Genomic DNA, 8436 nt, shown 5'->3' on the forward strand with positions numbered 1-8436 from the left:
TATAACACAAGGGTTAGCAAACTATAGCCCACCTGCCAATCTGGCCCACCTTCCTTTTTTATCAATAAAGTTTTATTGGAACACAGACATGCCCATTCATTTATGTATTATCTGTGGCTGCTTTTGAACTACAACGACAAAGTTGAACAGTTGTGACCAAGACCATATGGCCCAGAAACCTAAAATATTTACTGTCTGGCTCTTTACTGAAAAAAGTTTGCCAATCCTGGTCTAATTAATTCCACTTTATATTCTTGCCATCCTTTTCCATTGAACAAAATGTAAGCTTATCCAGACACTCTGGTGTTATCATTATTTTCTCCTCTTGGCTTCTGTCCCTCCTCCCCCAAATGACTCCCCTCTGCTCAGGTGTGTCCACCATGCTCTCTGGCTCCTCTGCTCCATGCCTTAACTGGGTCCTGTACACATGATCTCACAAGGCTGAAATCAAGGTATAGCCTAGACTATGTTCTAAACTAGATGCTTGACTCGGGGGAAATGCTCTCAAAATCATTCAGATTGTTAGCAGAATTCAGTTCCTTGAGGATGTATAACTGAAGTCTCCATTTTCTTGCTGACCTTTGGACAGGGGCCTCTCTCAGCTCCTAGAAGCTGCCTATAGTTCTTATCATGTGACCTTCTCCATAGGCGCTCTCACAACATGAGAACTTACTTCCTCAAAGTCAGCAAGGAAAAGCCCCTTTCTTCAATCTGCCAAAGTGGAACCTTATTTAAAGTGACCTAATACCAGGGACTTCCCTGGTGGTGCAGTGGTTAAGAATCTGTCTGCCAGTGCAGGGGACACGGGTTCGAGCTCTGGTCCGGGAAGATCCCACATGCCGCGGAGCAACTAAACCCATGTGCCACAACTATTAAGCCTGCGATCTAGAGCCCTCGAGCCACAACTACTGAAGCCCGCACGCCTAGAGCCTGTGCTCCACAACAAGAGAAGCCACCGCAATGAGAAGCCCGCACACCACAACAGAGTAGTCCCCGCTCACCTCAACTAGAGAAAGCCCACATGCAGCAACAAAGACCCAACGCAGCTATAAAATAATAACTTTTTTTTTAAATGTTGAGCCTTCTTTTAATTAATTTATTTTTATTTTTGGCTGGGTTGGGTCTTCATTTCTGTGCGAGGGCTTTCTCTAGTTGTGGCAAGCGGGGGCCACTCTTCATCGTGGTTCGCGGGCCTCTCACTATCGCGGCCTCTCTTGTTGCGGAGCACAGGCTCCGGACGCGCAGGCTCAGTAGTTGTGGCTCACGGGCCTAGCTGCTCCGCGGCATGTGGGATCTTCCCAGACCAGGGCTCGAACCCGTGTCCCCTGCATTAGCAGGCAGATTCTCAACCACTGCGCCACCAGGGAAGCCCAAATAAATAAATTTATTTTTTTTAAAAAGTGACCTAATCCCATCACCTTTGCCATATTCTATTGGTTGGAAATTAGTCATAGGTTCTATCCACTCAAGAGGAGAGGATTAAACAAGACATGGACAGCGGGAGAATGAAATTATCGAAGATCACCGAGGCTCTGCAAGCCTTAGTTACCATTAAACTTTTGGTCAGCACTGTGATATGCCTGAAGAAAATGGAGGAGCATATTTAAGATACTCAACAAAAGATGTGATCCAAAGATTTTTAACAAGTGAAACTTACTTTTCAAAATAAAAGGTACAAACAGTTAGCAATATGTAAGAACTAAGAGGATCTTGACTCTTTGTGCTTATTCTGAGAAAGCACTTCGAAAAATATCTTCAGGAAACCAAAGTTAGTAGATGGAATGGGGATGATTGTTAAATACATGCCTACTTTAGTCCTAAGACAAATGAGGGTTAAAAGATAGGGAACAGACTTCCAGTCTCTAGTCCAGCATGTAAGGAACTTGAAAGTCATCACTTTGTCCTAACAACGAGTAAAAAACTGAACAAACCGAAAAATCAACAATTCTTCTTAGATCCACCAGAGAAATGGTCACAGGGCAAACTGCTACCCCCAAGACTGGAGTGAAAAACAAGTGATATAGAGAGTCACAACTCACCAGAGCAGAAACCCACAAACTTCTGTGGGAACCAGTGCCAGGAGTAGGAGACCTGAACTGTACTTGATGAATTGCTGGGGGCTCAGTGTGGACAAATCTGAAAGAGAAAAACTCCACAGGGGGCCTGGTCATGGGGGTGCAAGGGAGTGCTGGGATTGCTGACACCACTGTGAGTTTTACCTCCAGGAGCTTGGCTAGGTCCTTAAAGAGAATATCAGGAAAAAAAAAAAAATCCCCTTGCACTTCAGGCTGGGGGAGGGGAAAAGGAACCATTTTGAAATACACCAGAGCATTCTGTTTTTCTTAAAAATGTTTACCCTCAGGAGAAACTATTTTATAGCTTACTAGAGCCTAAACTATTGGGACTTTATCAAAGCCTAACCTAAGTGAGAAAAGAGAAATACCCACACCAGCTGACACTAGCCATCCTGGCCCACTTAAAAAGGGGTGGGGGGGAGGTGGACTGAGAAGCCTACGTGAAGTTCATAGTTCAGAATCATAGACTCACAAAAGACGGAGACCTAATCATGGGAATGCACCCCCTCTCCTACATATAACCACAACATTACTGGAGGTCTATTTACAGCAGTTCCTTTTACCCAGTATACCATGTACGGCTATCAAGAAAAAATTAAACATACTGAAAAGGAAAAAACAAAGTTTGAACAGATCAGAACCAGACTCAGATATGGCAGCAATATTGGAATTGTCACTGGGAATTTAAAATAACTATAATTAATATACTAAGGGCTTTAACAAATAGAATGCAAGAAATAATGGGCAATGTAAGCAGAGAGGTGGAAAGTCTAAGAAAGAATCAAAAAGAAATGCTATATGAGAAATGAAGACTGCCTATAATGGGCTTATTAGTAGACTAAACATGGCTAAGGAAAGAACCTCTGAGTTTGAGGATATCTCAACAGAAACCTCCAAAGTAAAAAAATGAAGAGAAAAAAGACAATGAAATGGAACAGAATATGTAAGAGCTGTGATGTGCATAACTGGAATACCAGAAGGAAAGCAGAGAAAGGAACAGAAGATATGTTTGAAAAAAAAAGACAGAATTTCCGCAAAATAAAGTCAACACCAAACCAGGAAGCTCAGAGAACACCAAGCAGGATAAATGCAGGGGAAAAAAATATACCCAGGCATATTATGTTCAAACTGTAGAAATTCAAAGATGAAAAAATAGTCTTGAAAGAAGCCAGAGTAGAAAACCACCTTACCTATAGAGGAACAAAGAATTACATCTGAATTCGTCTCAGAAACCATGCAAGCCAAAAAAAGAGTGGAATGAAATATTTAAAGTGCTGAGAGAAAAAAAAACCCCACCAACTTAGAATTCTGTACCCTGAAAAATTATCCCTAAAAAATGAAGGAGAAATAAACACTTTCTCAGAAAAACAAAAACGGAGGGAATTTTTTGCCAGTAGACCTACCTTATAAGAAATGTTAAAAGAAGTTCTTCAGGAAAAATGAAAAAAAGGGTCTACATTAAAAAAAAAAAAAAAAAAAAGAGTATCAGAGAAGGAATAAGTGAAGGTAGAATAAAAACTTTTATTTTTCTTATTCTCAATAGATCTAACAGATAACATTTTGTTCAAAATAGTAGTGACAATGCCATTATGTATCCACATACATGTTTATGTACACTTATGTATAAGTGAAATGAATGACAGCAATGACACAAGAGATGGATTATTTTGTAATTATAAAATATTGAATTACCCATGAAGCAGTATAGTGTTATTTAAAAATAGACTTGGATTAGTTGTAAATGTATACTGCAAAAGCTAGGACACCATGAATAAAAGTTAAAAAAAGAAGTATAACTGATATGCTAAGCTAGAAGAAAAAAAAATGGAATTATATACAATGCTCAGTTAAAGCCACAAAAGGCAGAAAAAGAGTAGAAGACAAAACTAGGAACAAAGAACAAGGGCAATAAACAGAAAGCAGTAGCAAATATGGTAGATATTAATCCAACTCTATCAAAAATCACTTAAAATGGCAATGGTCTAAATACACCAATTTAAAGAATGAGATTGTCAGAGTGGATCAAAAAACAAGACCCAACTATATGTTGTCTATAAGAAACCCGCTTTATTTTTTTTCTCTTTTTGACTATATCTCAACTCCACCTCTCATACCTGTCTCGCTGTGGTTCCTTCTCTATGTCTTTAGTTGTAGAAAATCTTTTCTGGTAGGTTCTGGTCTCTTTCATCAATGGTTGTTCTGTAAATAGTTGTAATTTTGGTGTGCCCATGAGAGGAGGTGAGCTCAGGGTCTTTCTACTCTGCCAACTTCAATAAAAATCAAGGAACACACTTTAAATATAAAGACACATATAGATTAAAAGTAAACAGATAAAGAAAGTTATACCATGCTAACAATAATCAAAAGAAAGCAGGAGTAGCTATATTAATTGCAGATAACGCAGACTTCAGAGCAAGCAAAGTTATCAGGGATAGACAGGGGCATTACTTAATGACAAAAGGCTCAGTGCTCCAAGAAAACATAGTAATCCTTAATGAGTATGTGCTAAACAACAGAACATCCAAATACATGAAGCAAAAGCTGATAGAACTTCAAGGAGAAATAGATGAATCTATTATTAAAGTTGGAGACTTCAACACCTCTCTTTCTGAAATGCACTGATCCAGCAGATAGAAAATCATTAAGACATAGCTGATTTCAAAAGGTAGAGAATAAAGTATGTTACAAGAATGAAGATACTTGTATGAATGAAGATATTTTAAAAAATGTAATTGCTTTTGTAATCACGTTTGGTGGTGATACATTTATTATTTTTAATTTTATTTAATTAAATAATTTTATAAATTAAATTAAATTATAAAGTATAATTTATATAAATATATAATTTATAGATTTATAAGTATATCTTATATATAATATATAGAAATAGGTATATCATATTAATAAATTATAATTAATAGTAGTTTATTAATGATAAATTATATGTTTATCAGATTATTAATAAATTATCAATCATTAATTTATTTCTGCTAGGTTGTTATTATATAATATGAATTAAGTGGATGAGTAATTATGAAATATTAAAATTCAATTATTCCTGTGTTTTTGAGGGCCAGGATTCTTAATGTTTAAGAAAGAAGATTTAAATATAGATGAGTTTAAGTAAAAAGTTTGTAATCCTATATTAGAATTGGAGGTACCAGTATGAATTCTGGAATATTTTGTATTTTAAAAGACTACGCAGACACATACACACATACGCCCAATTGGATTATTGTCGTTTTAAATGACAATCAATGAATTATGCCAAGGATCAGCAAACCCTTCTATAAAGAGGTAGACAGTAAATACTGTAGGCTTTGCAGGGCACATAGCACAGTTAAAACTACTCAGTTCTGGTTTTGGAGCAAAAGTTGCCATAGACAACATACAAACAACGTATAAACATAAACATAGCTGCGTTCTGATAAAAAACAGGAGTTGGATCTGATTTGGCTCACAAAGGTTTGCTGACCTCTGAATTTGGCAATGAGCTAACAGCACAAAATGACAGTCAACCAGACAGTATTTGCCTCTTGATGGAAAAGCGCCCCACCACCTGTAGTCTGATCAGGCTTTGAACCCAGCTGCCAATTTCCAGGAGACACACAGGACAAAGGTGTGTGTTAAACAGCGTGTGAGAAACTCTACAGGTCAAACTACACAAGTTCTTCAACAAAAATTGTAAGGAAAAGATAAGGGTGGAGGAGGGAACCTGATGAATACATTAAAATTTTGAATACATATGATATTATTTCAAAAGGGCAACTATTAAACAATCAATTAAAGCATTGATGAAAATTTTTTACTAGAAAGGAAAAAAGTTCCTGAGGCCTTGGTGGTACTTTTCAACTTGTATTGGCTTTTTCAGCTTAGAGAATGAGAAGGCAATTGTCTATTAAAGCCGTTGAGCAAGAAATGTTCTCTTGGCCCTGCAGCACCTTCCAGGTGACCAGTCTTCACAGTGGAATGGGCTCTGGCACCAGTGGAAGGTGGCAGAAGTTTGCCTTTGGTGGCCTTGTGATTTCCCTTTGGAAGACTGTCATTGTCTCCCTCAAACTCATTAAATCCTGTCTTGCTAATTGCTTCCAATAGATGGTAAGGTTTTTTGAGGTTTTAGATTTCTAAATAATATTTCTATTAAGTAAGTGTAATGGGTTTTGGAAACTGAAAACCCTATATGACATAAAGAAATGGTGTCATCCAGTAAAAACAAACTCATGATTAGCAAAAGGAGAAAGGTGGGGTGAGGGATAAATTAGGAGGTTGTGATTAACAGATACACATGACTATATATAAAACTGATCAACAACAAGGATCTACTGTATAGCACAGGGAACTATATTCAATATTTTGTAATAACCTATAATGGAAAAGAATCTGAAAAAGAATATATACATATATATTTATAGAGTATATATATATATATATACATAAATACTTGTGTATAACTGAATCAGTTTGCTGTATACCTGAAACTAACACAACATCATAAATCAACTATATTTCAATTTTAAAAATAAATATATTTTAAAAAAAGAATAAAGCTACTGTGGAAAAAAAAAGGAAATGGTGTCATTCCCACTATGTTGGGAACGAATTGTCTAAACAGGGACCCTTTTAAAAGTGAAAGTTAATCACACCAGGATAATAGAGATAAAACAAGATTATCCCAGCAAGCTGGCAAGCATGGCTACTCTAGTAATAATGGGAATATTTTGGGACTAGAAAGAGCTACTTATGGTTTTAATTATGTCATGTAGGTAGCACATGCTGTACCCCCTCCTTTCAGTTGACTCTGCCTTTATGTCATGTCTGTTTGCACTTGGCTGGTATGTAGCATTCCTTCCAACAAACTACAGTACAAGTTTCTGGATACTGCCACCAGCGCTTCTAAGCCATCCCATGTGTAAAAGCATGTTTCTATAAATTACGCGACAAGTGCAATGAGAGTCAGGACACCCGTCACAGCTAGCTAGATCTTGTGCAAGATGTTTTTCCTCCTGTTTCTGTTTATTCACCTGTAAAATAAAGGTTTAAAGCAATGGTTTTCAGAATATATCTTTAGCTTTATTTCTTAACCTGAGTGCCATGTATATGTACATGCAGTCATTCTTCAGTATCCCGGAGACATTGTTGTACAGGACACCCCACAGATACCCAAACCTGCAGATGCTCAAGTCCCTTATATAAAACAGCAAACTGTTTGACTATAACCAATGCACATCCTCCTGCATACTGTAATCACCTCTAGATGACTTATAAAACGTAATACAATGTAAATGCTATGTAAATAGTTGTCAGTGTGCAAAAATTCAAGTTTTGCTTTGGGGAACTTTCTGGAATTTTTTTAATATTTTTGATCCACACTTGGTTGAATCCATGGATGCAGAACCACGGATATGGAGGACCAGCTGTATACAAACTCATGTACACTGTTTGTGAAGAAAGTAGACTCAAATCAAGATGAGTATGTCAAAAGCAAAGAAGTAAGGAAAACTGATAACCTCAAAAAATGTTTTCTGGTAAATGGTATCACACACACATCTAGTCTAGTACACATGCGTTTGCCTATCTTATTCTTAAAATTTATAAAGAAAACGCTGCTGCAATGCCATTCCAGGAACATGAGATCCTTAGAGCTAGAAAGTTCTTATCCTTTTCAATTTATTTCTTCTACAAATAGGATACTGTTGGGAGTTCAAAAAGGGATAAGCAGATTGCAACTCAAGAGTCTGAAGCACCTCTTTGGGGTTAGCTAGTCTCCTCAACCATGCAGTCACTTCCCCTCTCTTCTCCATTTTCAATTGCTAAGGGCTCTGGGGGAACTACAGTAGAGAAGTTCTAATTGGCTCTTGTCCTGTGACAACACCCAAAGGTACACAGCAATTGACTTTCTGAGAGGTTACTGGTATGATGCTGAAAGTTCTGAGTTGCAGGATGAGAAAGTGTAAGAGTCGTTGATTTCAACCCACAGCTAGCATTTACTAAGTTCTGTAAAATACAGCAGGCAGCCCTCTCTACCTTGGGAGTTGACAGGAGTCTAAATCAGACAGACAAGTGAGATCTAGAAATCTAATAAGACCAAGTGATAAATGCAGAACAAGAAACTGAAAGGAAGCTTAGCATCCACTACTGACTTCAAAACCAAAATGTAACCCAGAAAAGCCTTCCCTGAAGACTCAGGAAAGCATCTGAAGTTTTCAATAAGAGCTTAGTTTCCAAATAGCATCTTCTTTACCAGAGAAAGAATACATGCACTCACATCACCTTTGCAGATAGAACCTGACTTCCAAACTGCTCAGGCCCACATCTTCGGATGGCTGCCCTGGCAAGTCCTGAACACCATGGAGATCTCCAC

The sequence above is a fragment of the Phocoena sinus genome, chromosome 5 (assembly GCF_008692025.1).
Source record: "Phocoena sinus isolate mPhoSin1 chromosome 5, mPhoSin1.pri, whole genome shotgun sequence".
NCBI lineage: Eukaryota > Metazoa > Chordata > Mammalia > Artiodactyla > Phocoenidae > Phocoena > Phocoena sinus.